The sequence below is a fragment of the Pipra filicauda genome, unplaced genomic scaffold, assembly GCF_003945595.2.
Source record: "Pipra filicauda isolate LSUMZ 115617 unplaced genomic scaffold, ASM394559v2 scaffold54_size4384275_pilon, whole genome shotgun sequence".
In the NCBI taxonomy this organism is placed as follows: domain Eukaryota; kingdom Metazoa; phylum Chordata; class Aves; order Passeriformes; family Pipridae; genus Pipra; species Pipra filicauda.
The window spans coordinates 2,122,697-2,140,400 of record NW_024104698.1 but is presented as its reverse complement, the minus strand read 5'-3'; positions in this window follow the sequence as shown (position 1 = coordinate 2,140,400).

The window sequence follows — 17,704 nt, the reverse complement described above, 5'->3', positions numbered from 1 at the left end:
ATATTTGGTACCAAAGGGTAGAATATCTGTTCTAATTATGTTTAGCTTCTGATACATTGACTTGCATAGGATAATTAGAAAACAGTCCTGCTTGAAGTTTGCTTTTCAGATCCACATGGTTTAGGGTGGAGTATCAGGACTTGTGTTAAGCATCATGTTTCCAGGGACCCCAAGATCAGCCTCTGGAACTTCAAGATTAGCAAGTTGAGCCCTTTTACTTATGAATGGATATCAAGGCATTGTCTGGAGAGACACAGTGAATAAAGAGTAGACAAAGCATTATATTTTCCCTTTTAAGTTTTTCCTTTGTTAAAACCAGTAACATGGAACTTCCATTCAGTTCAGAGGCTGAAATAACAGTATCTCAAAAAAAGACCTCTATTCTCAGATGCAAAGAGAAAGTTTTTAATGGGGAGACCTTTGGCAATTATTTTTTTTTTTTTACTTTTAAGTGCTTAAATGTCTATGTATATGGATTCTAATACAATATACTACAATACTTGGAAATGAAGTGTAAGAGTATTAACTATCTAGAATAAATCTTGAAACATCACAGGTCACATCACTCCCTGCCACCAATATCCATGGCACTTGCAAGAAAAACTCATTCCTTGTATGGGCTTCAAGATCCACTGTTTCTACTGAGTTACTCAGTTCTAGGACATATTAGGGCTTTTGATGTGACTTTATTCACATGCTCATCTGTTCGCTGAGGCAATTGTTTCAGAATCAGTGGGAATCTTCTTGTATTGAAACCAAGGCACATTTTAAGACAAAGTTAAGTCTTCCTTGGTCTGATGTCAAGGCATTCAGAACATTCAGGAGTTATACAATGATATATGCTTAAGGTTTAAGTATTTACTTGGGAATGCTCAGACCTTGCAACTAATCCACCAAAAGGTGCACAGTACTGCATGTGAGACAGAGAGCAAAATATAACTAGTAAACTCTTTTCAGAAGAAACAGATGAAAACCATTATGTCAGGAATCATTGCTGAAGTGGAATAGAAAGATATTAAAATATTTGATTAAAAATATAATAACTGTGATTTTCTCTAAAAATCAATCATCAAAAATAAAGAAAATACTGGAAGAAAAGTCACTTTACTAATGAAGAATTTCCCTTGCTTTTTAGGCATTGAGAAGAGAACGGTCTTCAGGAGTCTTTTTATTGCAATATACCACCATCTGGTGGAAGTAAGGAGAAAGACAAAGCTTTTGAGCAGTGAACCCGTCTTGATAATTGGGAAACGTTTGTTTCCTAGTATTGGCTGACTTTAGTGGGCTCGTGAGGCTTTAGTGCACCCGATCACTTAGAACCATGTACTTTTCACACTGTTCTATTCAGCTTATTTGCTTCATTTGTTTAGTTTTAAGAGAATAACTTTAAAGGGACTTAAGGATGTTCTTAAATCTAAATATACATTTCAGTATTTCTTAATATATCTGCCCTGTAAGACAGGATAGAATTTTCCACTTAGTGATATAAAATGCTTCCAAATACTTTGCTAAATATCAAGCAAGAGTTATCATACAGGCTATTACTGTATATTCTAGGTATTGGTAGAATTGGATGTCTTTCTCTTTCAAAAAATTGGGAGCAAGATAACCTTCTTTGTGCTGTTAGGAGTTTTTCCCCCTAAAATTTTGATTAAAACTGTAGAGAAAAGATTCGAACCATACTACCTATGCATTTTAGAAGCTAAACTTCATTTTATACTGCATTGAAAATTCACACGTTAACAGAGTTTGCAATATACGCTGATATAGTGTCTGTGCTCTCTCTGTGGTCACCATGTTCTTTCTGGGTTGTCATCAACAAATGTTGTTTAATACTGTGAGTACAATAAGACTGGAAATAAAACATGTGTATTAAAAAAATCTTGCTAGAAAAATATAAGGGAAAAAAAGCACCACACAATTATATTGATACTTGTTTTACTACAGAACTTCAGAAAGAAATATTCTGCTCTGGAACTGTTTAACAGGATCCTCAGTGCCTCCCCTATTTTTTTTTGGCAGCTGCTAGGCTTGCAAGATAAATACTTAGACATTCCAAATATCTACCAGACAATTATTCAGGAAATTAAGATACGATACCATTAGATGTTGGGTAATTTGCTGCAGAAAGACTTAAGCAGACTTACAGCCAGGCAGCTTATTCAGTCTTGGACAACAGCAAATCAACAAAAGTTTTCCAGTGGAATTAAAGTGTCTTGCTGAGCTAGGTGACATGGTCACAGCCAAGGGTCAGCCTATCTGCCAGTTTCTGCTGAAGTTTTGGCAAGATCAGCCAGTCCACAGGAGTGTGCCAAGGTCAGAAAACTGGCAGTTTTTTATGGGAAAATGTTTTGGTGTAACCTTTTAACGAGGCCTAATCATGGCTGGGCGTTGCGAACGAAGATTTGGGAAGGGCACTACCCATGTTTGTTGCAAGCGCGTTGGTGGCTAAAAAGGCCAATACGAGACAGGCATGTCCGGTTGCAAAAGACACAGTAGAAAGACTCCTTAGGAGGTATATTCTGCAAGGCAGAATTTCTGCGTTGCCTTTTCTCCTCAAGAGTGATCCTGTGTGCGTTCTCAAAAGCATCAGCAGCGCTGAAGATAGTGTGTCTCCAGACCTCCCAATTGGAGGCCAGAGTAGACCAGTTATGGTGATCAATATGGCCAAGGTTGAGATGTTGTTTCAGGGAGTCCTTGTATCTTCTCTTTGGGGCTCCTCTCTTGCGGCAGCCAGTGACAAGTTCACCATAAAGTAACATCTTAGGGAGGCAATAGTCCTTCATCCTTGAGACGTGTCCTGCCCAGCACAGCTGTGTTCTCAGCAACATGGCCTCAATACTTGTCATTGCTGCTTGTTCTAGATTAATACTCGTGATTGCTGCTTGTTCTAGAAACGAGGCCTAATAGCGCAACGTGGATTTAACTATGGCATTGGCTTTGTAGCAACTACTCCTCATGTACTTGATAGAAGGATACGTTATGGTCTCTAGAAATCCAGTGGGAATGCAGCTGGCAGCAGAGGATGTTTGATGGTGCAGAGCTAGTGAGTCCTTCCGATGCGCCAGGAAGGAAGAGATCTCAACAGTGGTGTAAGGAAAATGTTGCCCGTGGCATATGTTCATAATGGTTGCTACACATACATGGTGGGATAGGATCTGTTTTTCTCACTTGCTATTTCCCAGTGAGGCTGTGTTCAGGGTGACACAATTTGTAGCTGTACCCAGCATGTGTGGACACCTGTTTATGGGCTTGGGTGCCTCCTTTTGCATGTAGGGGCTAGCTGTTAAATTTGGTTCAGTGTCCATGACTCTCCTTCTACCTACAGAAATCTGGATGGAGTCAGATATAACTTTAAAAAAATTAAGACTTTGCTTCTGCAAAATCATTATCTCATATAGATGAAAAGTGTTCTTTTTTATTTATTTATTGCAATTTCAATTAAATTTTGAAGCACATGGCTAGAATAATTTAATTGTATTGTACAAAGCAGGTATCATTTCCACAGTGCAACTAAGCATGTGGGACAAGTATTCCAATTTACTGGGAACAGTTCAGATTTAGGCCATAGTGCTGAAGACAAAAGGGGAAACCTCGATCCAGTGGAACGTGCAGCTAAAATGACTCAGAAGACTGTATCGGTTTAATGCTACAGATATTCACAAACACAAGAAACTCATCTATCATACTTATAATAGTATTGAATGACTTTTTTTATAACTGGTATTGCCAGTTTTATAAGCAACTGTTCATTCTTTTTCAATCACTTTACAATGAGTTTCACAAGTTAAATCATGTCTTGTAACAGGAGTTCATTTTGGATATTTTTAAGCAGGGTGCATTTAATTTTTGTTTTATATCTATAATTATGTTAACCTGTAGAGAATGAAAATCAGCATCATTGTTTAAGTGAAGGTTTTTTTGACAAATATTCTATGCTTTAACAAGTCCTTCTCTTTCCTTATTAAAACAAACGTGACATGGCTATATCATACTGTTCCATTACCTTGAAGTTCGGTTGCACCACTGAGCAATTGATTGTTCAGAGAAATGCTTTCTTTCTCAAAGAGATTCTTGGGGTCCACAATACTTTTTAAATTATTGTCTGGTTTTTTGAGTTCTCTCCATGCATTGTAGTTTACTGCTGGTAGCATAAGCACCACACAGCCCTCACTCATTCTCTGCCACAGTGGGATGGGGGAAAAAGAAATGAAGATTAAACCCAAGAAATTCTGGGTGTCAAAATATTAATTAAAAAAAATAGTAGGTGAAGGATAAAGCAGAAGTAGAGGAAAAGAAAACAAGTGATGCAAAGGCAATCACTCACCATTTTCCTCAAGTAGACCAATGCCAAACTAATTCCACTTTGTTTGGTATGGGTTGTCTGTCTGTTCCCTTTCAAACTGTTGTGGACCCCCAACCTAATCAGTGGTGGTGTAGAATAAGAAACAGATGTGGCCTTGATGCTGTGCAGACACTGTTCAGCAATAGCTACAACATCAATGTGTTGTCAGTATGGTTTTGATCACAAATATAAACTACAGCACTGACTGAGATGCTATGAAGCAGCTATCTCATTCAGGTCCAGTACAGCATGTTACTGTTGGATATGACTGATGCTCTCCAAAAGTTCTATACTACATACGGCACCAAAAGCAGTTTCATACACAGCCTTCAACACAATAAAATTTTTTTTGACAGTGTATATGAAACCTTCCATTCTGTTCTTTGGCTGCAGTCTCCTTTTTCACTGCCAGAAAGGTAATTTTATCTGTCTTATTTTTAGGCAAAGATTTAGTTTTCCCCTGCTTAATGACACAAAATTAGTAAACATACCTAACAATCTACCAGTTTTACTGAAAATAAAACCCTACGAACACCACCACTGCCCCTGGTTCTGGATCTTCTAGTTGCTTCTATGACTTGAGTAAAGGTTACAGAAATTTACTTTACTAGTTAATGTCACAGTTTTTAACTATCTGCTGCCTGGTCCAAATAGCCATAGTCCTTCTGATCTTCTGAAGCCAATTCCATAGGTTCTTTTATCTTTGTCCTATCTACCTGCAAGTATGACAGCTTGAAGTGAACACCATGCTTAGAAAAACAGGTCCTACATTATATATTTCAGCGGCAGTGTACAAAAGTTGCTATTATTTTCCTGTTCACATTATACCTCTCAATATATTCTTTGCTTTTTAGAGTTGTAGTAGGTAAAGTTCAGATGACTAAACTGGTGCTCAGGCATTTTTTATCAGAGAATGATAATTAGTATGTGAAGAATGAAACGTTAAATCATTGATTCTGCTTTCCTCTACGAGAGAATTTAATAAAGTTCAAGTTCCCATTTGAAGACTTCAAAAAGACAAAGAGTTTCACTCCAACCTCCAGTCATTTTTTCCAGAGACGAATCACCCTAACCACGGAAAATTAGAAATAAACAGTGCAAATCAGAATTTGTCAAGTGTTAATTTGTAGCTATTTGTTTATTATGCTTTTCTTCACCATTACCCTGAGTATCCAGTAATTTTTATCTCTTAAAATAACTTATAGATGTCATTTAAAATATTGCTTGATTTTTTTTTCCTTATGTGCTTTCCATATTTACTGTAAGAAGTGTTTCAGACCCAAATCAGAGGTGACCTTCTGAACAGGCAAATTCAATTTTGTGAAAAAAATCAGTAGTCAGGAGGAATGAAAGGCATGAGGTAGGAAGAATCAACTGTGGCAGTGGAAGGCTTGGGTGAGCCCAGGAGAATGGTGTCAGTAGTCCGGTGGCAAGGAAGAGAGACTGGGTCCTTGGGTATGAAGGTAATGGCTGAAGAGCACGTGGATACTTGATTTTACTGGGTGGGCAGGATGAAGGAAGGTAAATGAGAACTTTTAGATGTGAGGCTGGAAAAGATCAGTGGTGTCTCATGGGTAGTGTGAGTGTGCTGGGTGAGGAAAGAGAAGAGTCACTTTAGAGTTTTTCTTGACCCAATCAAGATCACCCCCCTCTTGATAGCCACAGGACTTCATAGTCTCTCTGTGGAACCTTAGTACTCCTAAATGAAGCTCTGCCTTTTTCTTCTCTCTTCTCTGCTTCAGATGCTGGCAGGAAATGAAGGATGCAGGAAATGTGCCTGATGGGGTCAGACAACTCATCTGAAAATCATGAATAGGAAGACATCATTATTTCCTGTGTCCTTAAATGAGAGAGAGAGGTAAGAAGTCCTTTCCCATTTCTGTGTAGGAAAGCATACAGTTCTGGAGACTGTTGCCGCCTCATACTGGAGAAATCAAGCTGTTCATTTATATATGAATGTTTACCTGCACCAATAAAACTACACACCAAAGTAATAACAGTTGGCCTCCTGCAAATTTGTCTCAATTCTTTGATCTTTATTGATACACATATTAAAGCAAAAAGAAGATTTATTCAAATCCACATGCCCAGAATGGTATGAAACAATGGGAAGGGTATGAAATTAGGTTGCTTTAATCAATAGAGAAGGAATTAATGCCACTGAGCAGAAGTAAAAGATATTTTTCAGATAATTTCACGAAAAAACTTATGGCCATTAGGTGGTGCCCTTATTCCAAATAACAAACAAGGTGGAGGGGGGGGGGGGGGTAGGCGGGAAATGAAGCTGAGTAGCTGACAATTTGCTCAATATTGTGAGTATTTTCCTCCCCTATTAGCCACTGCAGACTCCAGCACACACTCTCTAAAGAGCACTCTGCAAGCCTAATGAGGGTTTAGACAAGGCACATGTATGTGAACCGTGAAAGGTCCCGTTGACAATCTCTTATTGCTGGAATTAGACACCATAGTTTTCCATGGTAGAATGCTTTAACCATCTTGTAATCAAGTTTTTATGTACTCAAGAACTTGATATTCACAGTAAGTGCATAAACCTCTGACCTGCAGGTTGCATCACTGGTGAATATGAATAACTCAATAATGCTAAAAGATGTTTTAAAAGTTTGTGTTTGATTTGTGAGAACATTTCAACTTTTTTTTTTTTTTTTTTTTTTTTTTTTTTTTTTTTTTTTTTTTTTTTTTTTTTTTTTTTTTTTTTTTTTTTTTTCTGGAACAAGCTTCTTTACAATTTTAGGCAATTCTTAGAATATGGAAGGAAGTCATGAACAAAAGTGACTTTAATAACATAGGAAAACATTCATCACCAAGAGGATTATCAAGCTGGAGCAAGTTGCCCACCGAAGTAGTTAAGTCTCCGAGTATTTAAAAGATATGTAGATGTAACACTTAGGGACATGGTTTAGTGGTGGACTTGGCAGTGCTGGTTTAATGGTTGGACTTGATGATCCCAAGGGTCTTTTTCAACCTAAATGATTCTATGATTCTGACATTACTGTTCCTTGAATATACACACTTTGAAATAGTTAGGGCCAATCACAAAATGTTATAGTATTGCTCTTTTTTTTTTTTTTTTTCGAGTGTAGACACAAACATCTTCAGTTTCAAATATCATTTTGAGTACTCTTTGGGGTGGAGGTGTGGGAGGAATTTGAACTAACAGACAAAACCACAGAATACATATCACCTGATTAGTCCACTCAATGCTGAAGGTCTTATCTAAGCTGGTCATCCAGCTCCCATTACAGCCTCTTGCAAGAGAAGTACCCTGGGAGGTTCCCATCTCTCTTTGGCACTTAACCTAGCATGCAATGAATGGCTCTCTGGAGACAGAATGTCTCCTGGCTACAGATGCTTCTACACTGGTCATCCTAAAACCAGATACCTCAGTCTTGGGTTGCTTCAACACTGAGTTTTATTGCTATTTTTTATATTGAGTTGGCCACCAGCTGTCTCTTCTGAAGGCTGTTTATTACCTAAGATCCCATAGCCTATTGATTAACCCTGGATTTCAGATATCTCGAATAACAAATACCTAAAATGGTACTGAACATCAATACTTCTGAAGACTACAAACAATTACAACACTTACAAAGTTTTCCTATCTATTATGACAATTTATATAACCAGAATCAAGTGACATTAATTTTAAAATGATGAAAAGTTGCTTATTATAATTTTTTTTCACTAGGTTCTCTTTAGTTTTCTTAATTTTTAATTTAAACCAAGAAGAATTACAAATGTTAGCTATCGTGAGTACAAAATCTCTGATAGTTTTACACAAATCTGAAACAGCTACATAAAAAAACCTTAATTAAAAAAAGAAAAAAGACCTTTTAATCAAATAAATTCAGTAGACAGATAACACCCACATAGACCAGCTTCATTTCAAAACATCTTCTGAACTGAACTCAGCTTCAGGCCCTTGAAGATGCACGGAACTCAGAACCCAGCCTTCACACTGAAAGCCTTCGCTTAACACTAGTAGAGATTTGTTGTCTCCAAATCTAACTTCATAGGCACTGTTAGAATTCACTATTTTCTAATCCAGCACTAAACCAAAATAAACCAAAACACAGCAATGAATGGCAAATATCATTTTGTCTGAATTGTTGGCTTCTTTAAGTGACATTATTCATAAGTGCAAATTTTATTCTTCATCTCTATTTTCTCTATTTTATCCTGCCCTCCTGAATCCATCTGATACTGGTCTATGCTATGACTCTCTGGCATCTCTCAGGCTCTACTTGCCTTCTAAAAGGCCTGGCTGCACAAGAAGCTTTTTTTCTCACCCTTGTCATTTTTTTTTAAATTGCTTTACTAAAAGTCATAACTTATGTGCCCAGACCCCTATGAAATGGAAAGGATTGACATAGTTCTATCCTTTCCACCCTTAGAATCCCTCTCCCATGCTATAACAGAATTTTTCTGATATTATTATTTCTAAAGCTGAAAGCTCCTTTTCATCTTGCAAACAAAAAATATTATTTTATGAAACCATGCAATTCCAAATGTCTTTTTCAATCTTCAAAAAAAATCAAGTGATTGTGGAAATTACATTAGAAAATTATACAAGGCAATTAAATTAGTCTTCTGTTTTCTATCCCTAGATTTACAACTATGCCAAAACATAACTCCTCTTTGTTTATTCCCACAACATTCCTTTCACAGTGAGTGCCCTGAATCTGCATGCTCTCACTATGAAACTTGTTTACTGGCAATGAAGTCTGCCTCCACAGTTGTCTTCTGCTCTCACACTTGAGTGTCTTGGGCGAAGCAGGAACCTTCACACAGTAGTGGGAACTGTGGGATATGCTAGAGGTAGACTTCTAAACTCAGAAAATGGGACAACTCCAAGGTCTTGCAGTAGTGTCAGTGCCTATTTCCTGCAACCTCATTTGACAATTATCAGTGAGATGCATGCATATTTATTTACATTTATGCTGTTACAATATATTAAAAATATGCATATGCCTATGAATTTTGGGAAAGAATTGATAGAGTTATAAGCTCTAATTTGTAAACTTTTTTAATACCACCAGAAGATTATTTTTAGGTTTTCTGATTTTAATTTTTTAATAATTTCTTTATTATTCATAAAGCTCCTGGTTTATACCCAGTTATCTTTACCACTCTGCTAGCAACAACATTCACCTCTTTGGTTACAGAGACTTAAAATACACATCTGGTATTCAAAGAAGTCCTAATTTATGGATTTTAAGCTGAAGTTAAATCAATATGATTTTGCAGTGTTGAAAATCTTTGTCTATATCAATACTTAGCAAAAATGTAGTGGGAGACAAATTAAAGAGAATTTATTTATAGGAATTGCTTTTAAAGTTAGATAAGCTAATAGACAATGACTGTTTTTGAGGGGCTTTTTTTACGGCCATGAGATTACATTTTCTGTAGAATTGTAGGAGGCCAAAGAAGAAGAAAAATCAGAACAATATATTTGCAGCTGAGCAATGAGAACACATGGAGATCTGGGCCCAGTTTGTGGCTCTGAAATAGTTTTATTTTTTGCTCTTGGTAACTCTTAGTATTTCTCTGCTTTATTTCATCTTCTCGGATTAATGCTTTTTTCTTTCTCTTTCTTGATTTATCATTTTTAGGTCTTTAGATCTGAAACAATAAGAAGATTATTAGATGTGCTAATACAGACACTAAAGTAAAGGGATTAGAAATATCTCTGGGGCTACAGACAACTGCTTAATCATTAACAACATAGGGTCTTCTTTCCATCTAACAGAATCATGTTGGCTCCAATCCCTGAGCTGTGCCAGTAAAAGTGCAAATATGTCAAAATGGTGACTGAACTAACACCAAAGTTTTTATTTCTTACTTGATTATAATGTATATTACATTCTTTTTTTTTCATTCACTATCCAATTCACTGGGTACCAGCACAGTTTACAGAGAGGGGGAAAAGACAGGACAGAAGTAGGGCAGCACCACTAAAACACTATTTTCAGTTTAGAGGAAATAGTGGTAACTATTTTAATTAAATTTTGTGTAACTCTGAATACAATTTCTTAAAAAACATCAGTATCAGCAGTGTTTTGTTTTCATGGCAGTTGTTTCAAAGTGCCATCACTGAGACTAGTTTGATGATTAGAGTTAATTTCTAAATTAGAATGTGATCAAAGACCTGTTGAAATGAAGGCATACAGTCCTTTGGATTTCAGTGGTCTTTGGATTGTTTGGAATATTTCAAATTATAGAATATTTTACGAGCGCTAGAAACATCTGAGTCATTTTTTGCTTTGTTACTGACTGTCCCCTTCTTACACCTAGTATCTTTTCAGCAGCTATAGAATTACTACCCTCAGGCTCAAGGACTAGTGTGAGCTAAAGTAATTTCTCTGCTTTTCCTTATTAGGTGGCATCCACAGCATGGCAGGGCATTCCAAAAGAAAAATGCCCTTCTGTAACAGTGTTCTAGCAATTTAACCCCACTTCGTTCTGTATCCTTTCTTTTGTGGTAGTAAAAGAGAGGAAAAAAAAGTTAAATTTATGAGGTGAACTGTTTTTTACAAATAGTTCCCATTCTGATTAAAAATAAATAAATAAATAAATAAATTAAAAATCCTTCAGAGCAAAGCTGCTAGGATGTCCTCATCTGAATTCCAGTACAGCTGAAAAAAAAGGGGAAAAAAAAAAAACAAACCAAAAAAATTACCTCAGGTTCATAACAAATAGTGATTGTTTAGACATTAGAGAGAACTGAAAAATAAAAGCAGCTGAGGAAAAAAAAAAGGTGCATTAGCACTTAGGAATATGTTGCAAATAGCACCCTAAGTGCCAAAAACTCTGTTTGAGGTGCCATATGGGAGAAAATATCTGTTTTCCAACAAAAGGAATAAAAAAATGAACAATTCTCCTGAAGGCTATAAACACTTTTCCTGATTGTTTCTTTGTATCTCTCACATTTTCGTCTGAAAACTGCAGTGAACTGAAGCAAATAGAAAGAGCAGAAATACTTCCTAATTGTGAAATTTTATGTCATTAAAGACTGAAACCAGAAAACTGAGTCTATTAATGCAAGTGCAGTGAAGGCAGTTAAGCTACTGAATGTAGGGTTTTAGAACAATGGGACAAGGAGGAGAAGCTCCCATCAGCATTCTAGTACATGCACACCCCATTTATGAAATTATGAATTTTATGCTTTGGTGTAAAGGCTGTTTTGGAAGAAAGATGTTTTTCTATAGCTCATATTGAGATGAGGAAATAGGAAGGAGGCTCTACATTCCAGCCCTGAGATTCAAAAGTTCAGTTTCTTGGGAAATCTGCTTTAGCACTTGCTTTTGTGAGAGAGAAGTAACTTTAAGCCTCTGGTTTCTTATTCCAAGTTAAACTAAAGATCCTTTTACCCTTAAAAGACTTTTGAGGCTATTTTTATAATCTCAGTCTATTTAATTACCATGTTAAATTGAAGAAGAGAAAATAAAAAAGGAAAAACCCATGAAACCCTAGGTAGAACTTTTGCTTTTTTATTAGTATTAGAAGTAGTTATTTACACAAGGGTAATTCAGATAAGCATCTGGCCCACAAACTATCCTGGCACAGACAAAGGTTTGTTTTATGTTTTTTTTTTTTTTTAAGGAGTTTTTCCAAGATGTCTTGACTACTGGGACCAGAACGTCTGACCAAAGTATGCTCACCAGATGGTGGATGTTTCCATGTGGGTAAATATTAAAAAAGTTCTAAATCTATGTAAACTGGGAAGTAGGAGTAGGAAAGATTTGCTGTTCTAGTTTTAGTTGCCTCTGCAAACAAATAAATGTGAGAGGAAAAAAACTCAACCAACCAACTGAAAAAATCCAACTAAAAAACCCCCAAAACCCCACCTCTAAACAAAGCTAAATTAAAAAGAAAAAAAGAGAAATGTCCTCTAATTTTTACTGGATTTGACCTATTGCTTATGACTAATTTGAGAAACTTTAGAGTTAAAAAGTTTTTAGATTTCTTTTATTTCCTAAATATCTTTATTATTTTACTATTTAAAAAAAAACTTGCTTCCTTAAAACATGATAGCTCCACAAATAATGGCAAAAAAATAGTTTTATATAGGGAAGGAAATATAGGAAAACCCAAAAGAGGTGTTTTAAGGACCAGCTGAATGCTTCATGCAACCAGCTAGGCAGGAGTAGAGAGCAGCGTGGGGTAATGCCTCTGACATTCCAGGTCCTCAACCTCTCAGAATATTTAAAATACTGATGGAAGTAAGTTTGTGCAAAGATACCACATTGAGCACTGGCTTTGCTGACCTCTTCTCTTCCACCACCTCCCCTGGTGGGTCTGTAAATTTAAGCAAAGTGAGGGGAGGAGAATACCAGCAAAGCTGGCCAGTGATAAGGTTTAAACTGCTACAGCTGTTGGCTGACTGGATGCAAGTCAGAGGCCTACGGTGCAATAACGCCCAACCACTCCTCTAGATGATGTAGCATGCCAAGTTTGGCTCCAGTTTGCAACCTCAGCAGGAGCAGACAGCTCCCAAACATCTGCAAAAATGTTTGCTGGATTAGTAATTTATCCCAGATTTAAAACCACATAGACAGCTAGAGGGTACACTGACACCACATGATGTAGGTTGACCAGAAGCAAGCTGGCTTACATGACAAATGATTTATATCTGAAGTGGTATAGCAAAGTAGTGCAAAGTTAATAGAAAAGTTCCAACTAAGTGGGGTGTTTCATATAATGTATCCACAGAGGCACGTGAAATGGAAGAAATGTCACAGTCAAAAGGCAGGACAGCAGAAGAAAATGTTCTTTAGCTTTCCTTGTACTGAACTTTAAATAGCTAAGACAGCTTCTAACTCTCTCTCATGCTCTCCTCTCTACCAGAAACCTATTGCTTACAATGCCTTTCTGTTTATTTGTGTTTTCACTGTGTGTTTGCCTGCAGTGAGCAAGTGAGTAGCAAAATCTGGATATGAAGAAGGTGATGACAGAAATAGATGATACAGAAATGCAACCAATTTTTTTTCCCCTCCACTCCTCAGAAAATCTATGTCTATGAAAATAAATAAATAAAAACAAATACTAGCCACAAATTATCATAACAATGAGACACATTGACCAGAAATTTGCAGTATTTGTTTCTTTAGAACAGTGTAAGATAGATGTTCAGTCTTTAATAAACCTACAAAGATAAACGATTGTTCAAATAAATGCATATAAACCTAAAGGGGGTCTGACTTGATTTTGTGGACATGACGGAAATTTGTGATACAAGGAAACTGGGTTTCATGAAGCAGAACTAAACAAATGTGATGCCTTGCTGCTGGCAGTAGAAATGAAAGTTTGGGAAAGGGAATTTTTTCAATAATATGGACTTAGTTGTGCATTTTTCCCTCACAAATTCTGAAACAAAGATATTCCAGTATTTTTTTAGAACACATAAGTGCTTAAATATACTTTTATGACTTAGATACCTTTTCTCAAATATGATATTAGTAAAATGGTTTGGATCCAGTTTCATACCAGTTACGCATGTGATTCCTATTCCCTTCTTTTATAATGTTTATGCTAAAGCTATTGAAAAGAAAAAAATATATTTCCTCAGTTTAAAAGAGAAAATAGAACAAGAGAAGAAAAAAAAATTATCAATATTTTGTGCTCAAGGTAAATATATTAATTATAATCAATATTCATGAAAAGTAACATCTGTTTACAAAATATATGCAACAACTTGGCAAGAGATATTACCCAAGAGATTATATTCTGTGGAATTGGCTTAGTATCAGAAGAAAGAGTGATTAACTGTACAAAAGTTAATGTTCAAATTATTTCTGACACACTCCTTTGATCACAGAATGGTTTCTCTACTTAGCCAGAGAGTTTCAAGTCTTTGGTGCAGAAGCCAGCTGTAGATGTGGGGTTTTCCAACTGTTTTATTAACATACTTACGTATGCACATGCCACAGTTACTCACCTAATAGCCTTACCTGACTTTTTGTTTGTTTGTTTTTATGTGAGTAGCAGTTAACACAAATATGCTTGAGTAAACATTTTTCCCCTTTCAGTGAATATATTTTATATTGCACTTTGAATGCTTAAAAAAAAAAATATGGACCTCTCAAAAAATTTGTTGGTTGCCTTGTGTCATTTATGCCCCAAATGCAAGAGTTTCTGCATAATCTAAATTACTACTTTCCAAAATCAAAATATGAGTGTGCAGATGAGAGAGAGTTGAGGTATTGTAAAGGAGGAGGACCACTTGTTGATTTTAATACACAATTTTGAGGAAGAGAAGGGAGGAAACCTAGGGAAGAAATTGCATCTTTGAAAGGTAGCAGACAACCACTAGAGGGAATACCTGTTTGGAGCTTTTTTTTTTTTCTTCCTTGAAGGTTGTTATTCAGCTCCGTGGAAGAGAGAAATTCAGCTCATTTTGCAAATGCAAAGCCAGATTGCTGCCAGGAACCATTTGCAGGAGCGATTAACAAAACTAGTTTGCTTTATGAGATTTTCATGGAGGTAAAATGGTATGCATATAATTTTGACACAATCAGATAGTGGACCCTTACAGTTACACGGAAAAAAAAAATAATGAGAAACTCTTAAAAGGATGTCTCATTATGGCATGCTTATTGTCTTCTCAGTAGATGTGGCATTTAAATGTAGTGAGTAATGACCAAATGCAGGAAGTAATTCTGAGAAATAAATGACAGCAACAGTCCCAGTCTCCTGAATGGAGGTGAAAGTGGTTTGGCAATATTCACCCAAGATGATGTTCATTTATTCAGCATTGAAATTAAAGAGAGAACAAGGGAATGTCTGTGTGTGCTGGTGAAAGTGTAACATGAAATTAAAATAGATTCTAAAGTTGCAAATGAGCTGAAACATCCCAAGTGGCATCAGCACAGAGGAAGAGACTTTCAGTAGCAGCAAAGATCTCTGCTCAAATCTCAGATCTCTGCTCTTAGTGGTGCAAGGTATACTAAAGAAAAAACCCAGAACACTTTAAACTGTTGCTTTAGACTTCAGTTTGAGCAGCAACTCTAAATCTAGGTTGTCAGAACACAGTGAATGTATATTTGAGGAAGTCCTTTAAATACACTTTTTCCTTTTAGGTTATATGTACATTTGGCCCAAGTTACATAAATGGACCTATGGTATCTACAATTAAAAGAAGACTGAATGATACTGTGGTTAAAGAGAAGGTCATTAAGTCGAAAGGTCTTTTCATATCTTACATTTATTTTGAAAAATTTTACAAGTACCCTGGCAGGGATAGGACCTGCTCCTTGTGATATTTCCTCCCCAACTCTGATAGACATAAGTGTTCCAGAGTTGCAGTACAGCAAGCTGGACCCACGGCCTATATTGTTCTTTGTGTTCCACATCAGTGGAATGCTTTTGAATGCTGAATCTATTCTTTTTTTTTGAGACAGCAAAAAAGGAGCAGTTCTGGAGGCCGTCATGGCTGCCTTTTTGTTGTAAAAGGGTTAATACAATGATAATACTCTGACAAACAACGACCTTTAAATAATAATTTAAGTACAATCATAAGCAGAAATGCACACACATAATATTTACTTAACCTTACCTTGCAAATATGGTATTTTCATAATTTTTACTTAAATTTCTCAGGACAGATGAAGCCTGATCACAGAGAAACCTTTAAACCTGGTTTTAAAAATTAAAAGTAGGGTTTTTTGCATAGCAGGCTTTTTCTTCCTGGTAATGTCTATTTTAGTATCTTTGCTTGATGCCGTTATGTAGGAAGAAAATCCACTCCAATAACATCAGGGGAGGGTCCAAGAAACCGTACACCGCTTGTGCTGGTTTTCAAAAAAATAGTACCTGTCTGTTAAGAAATGGGAACATTTCATAAAGTACAAACACAGTACCTTTGAGACTGAGAATTCACGGCCCGAGATTTCCATGGCTGTCAGGCAGGTTTTCCTGAACTGGCAAAAGTAAAACCAACATTAATGGGTAAATAGCAAAAGAGAAGGAAGGCAGGTATTTAACAGTCTGAACAGAGGAAGTGAGCATCAGCTTTTGATGTTCAGCTTTACTTGTTAAATGTGAAACTATTATATAAGCCCAGCAAAGGGCTTGCAAAGGTTTTAGTACTTTCAATATCTACATGGGATTTTAAGAATCTTTTTTACAGCTATTGGGACAAAGTGGAATTTTATTTGAGAACTGGTAGTAAGTAGCATAACAGTTGAAAAACATCTAGAAACGTGGCTGAAAAATAGTCTAGTATCTGTCCAGATGCCAATTCAATTTCATTGAATTGGAGTTTAACAGCAAACTACTATCATGGAAATGTTATTGCAATTAATCTTTCTCTGTACTTAATTTCATTGTTAAACTAACATGAAATAAATAATGCTTTAGATCAAGCAAGGAATTAGATAGATTAGAAAGAATCAGACCTTAGACAACTGTTGTACACTGACTCTGGACATGTTCTTCTTTTCTTTTACAGCAAAAGCAGTAATATGGGCTTGGTCTACATGACTGACTGTTCTGCTTAAGGGTATGAAGACTTAGGTGACACAGAATGTACTTGCTGTGACAAAACTGGTAAATGAGACAAGATCTTGGAAGATGCCATCTGAAGATACCAAAATACGTTTTTCTGAAGACTATTTTCATTTCAGTCTTCCAGAATGGCTAAAGCTAAAATGAAAAAGGTAAGACAAATATTTTAATCTATATATATATATAATTATTTTGCAAAATCACACTTTCAGTCTTCTATGATCCAGCTTCCAATACAGGTAGTAGGAATTTTATAATTTTCATCTCCAAGGACTAATGAGTAAAGAACAAAGATTAAGCCCCTTGCTTACTTTATCTTAAAAACTGATGGAGCGGTGGAGGTAATCCAATCAATTTGGCTTTGTATACAGCATACGAAATCAAGATCATCTAATTTATTTTAATTATATCTGCATTTTCACTTGTTTTTACAAAATAATATACTTTACCATTTGAGGATATGACACTGCTAGAGTTCATGACACATGATCTGCATTAGTACTTATAATTTAATATTTATTTAAATGCTGCCTAACAAAACTGCAAATTTAACTTGAGAGTAGTAAGAACTACCATTTCCATTAGATTCTCCGAAATGCTTCACAAGGAAAGCTGGTGTTATCTGTGGTTTTTAAGACAGCTAAACACGGGGCTTTTTCCCTTAATAAGTTTCCAAAATGAAATCTTTTATAAGGTGTCATGTTTGTTGTTTATTTAACTTTTAAAAATTCAATAACAAACAAGTTCCCAACATCCCTTTATAAAAGCAAAAACATTAGGGTCTAACACAAGAGAATACTGAGCAGAGAGTAAAACAGAGCATCATGTTAGAAGATT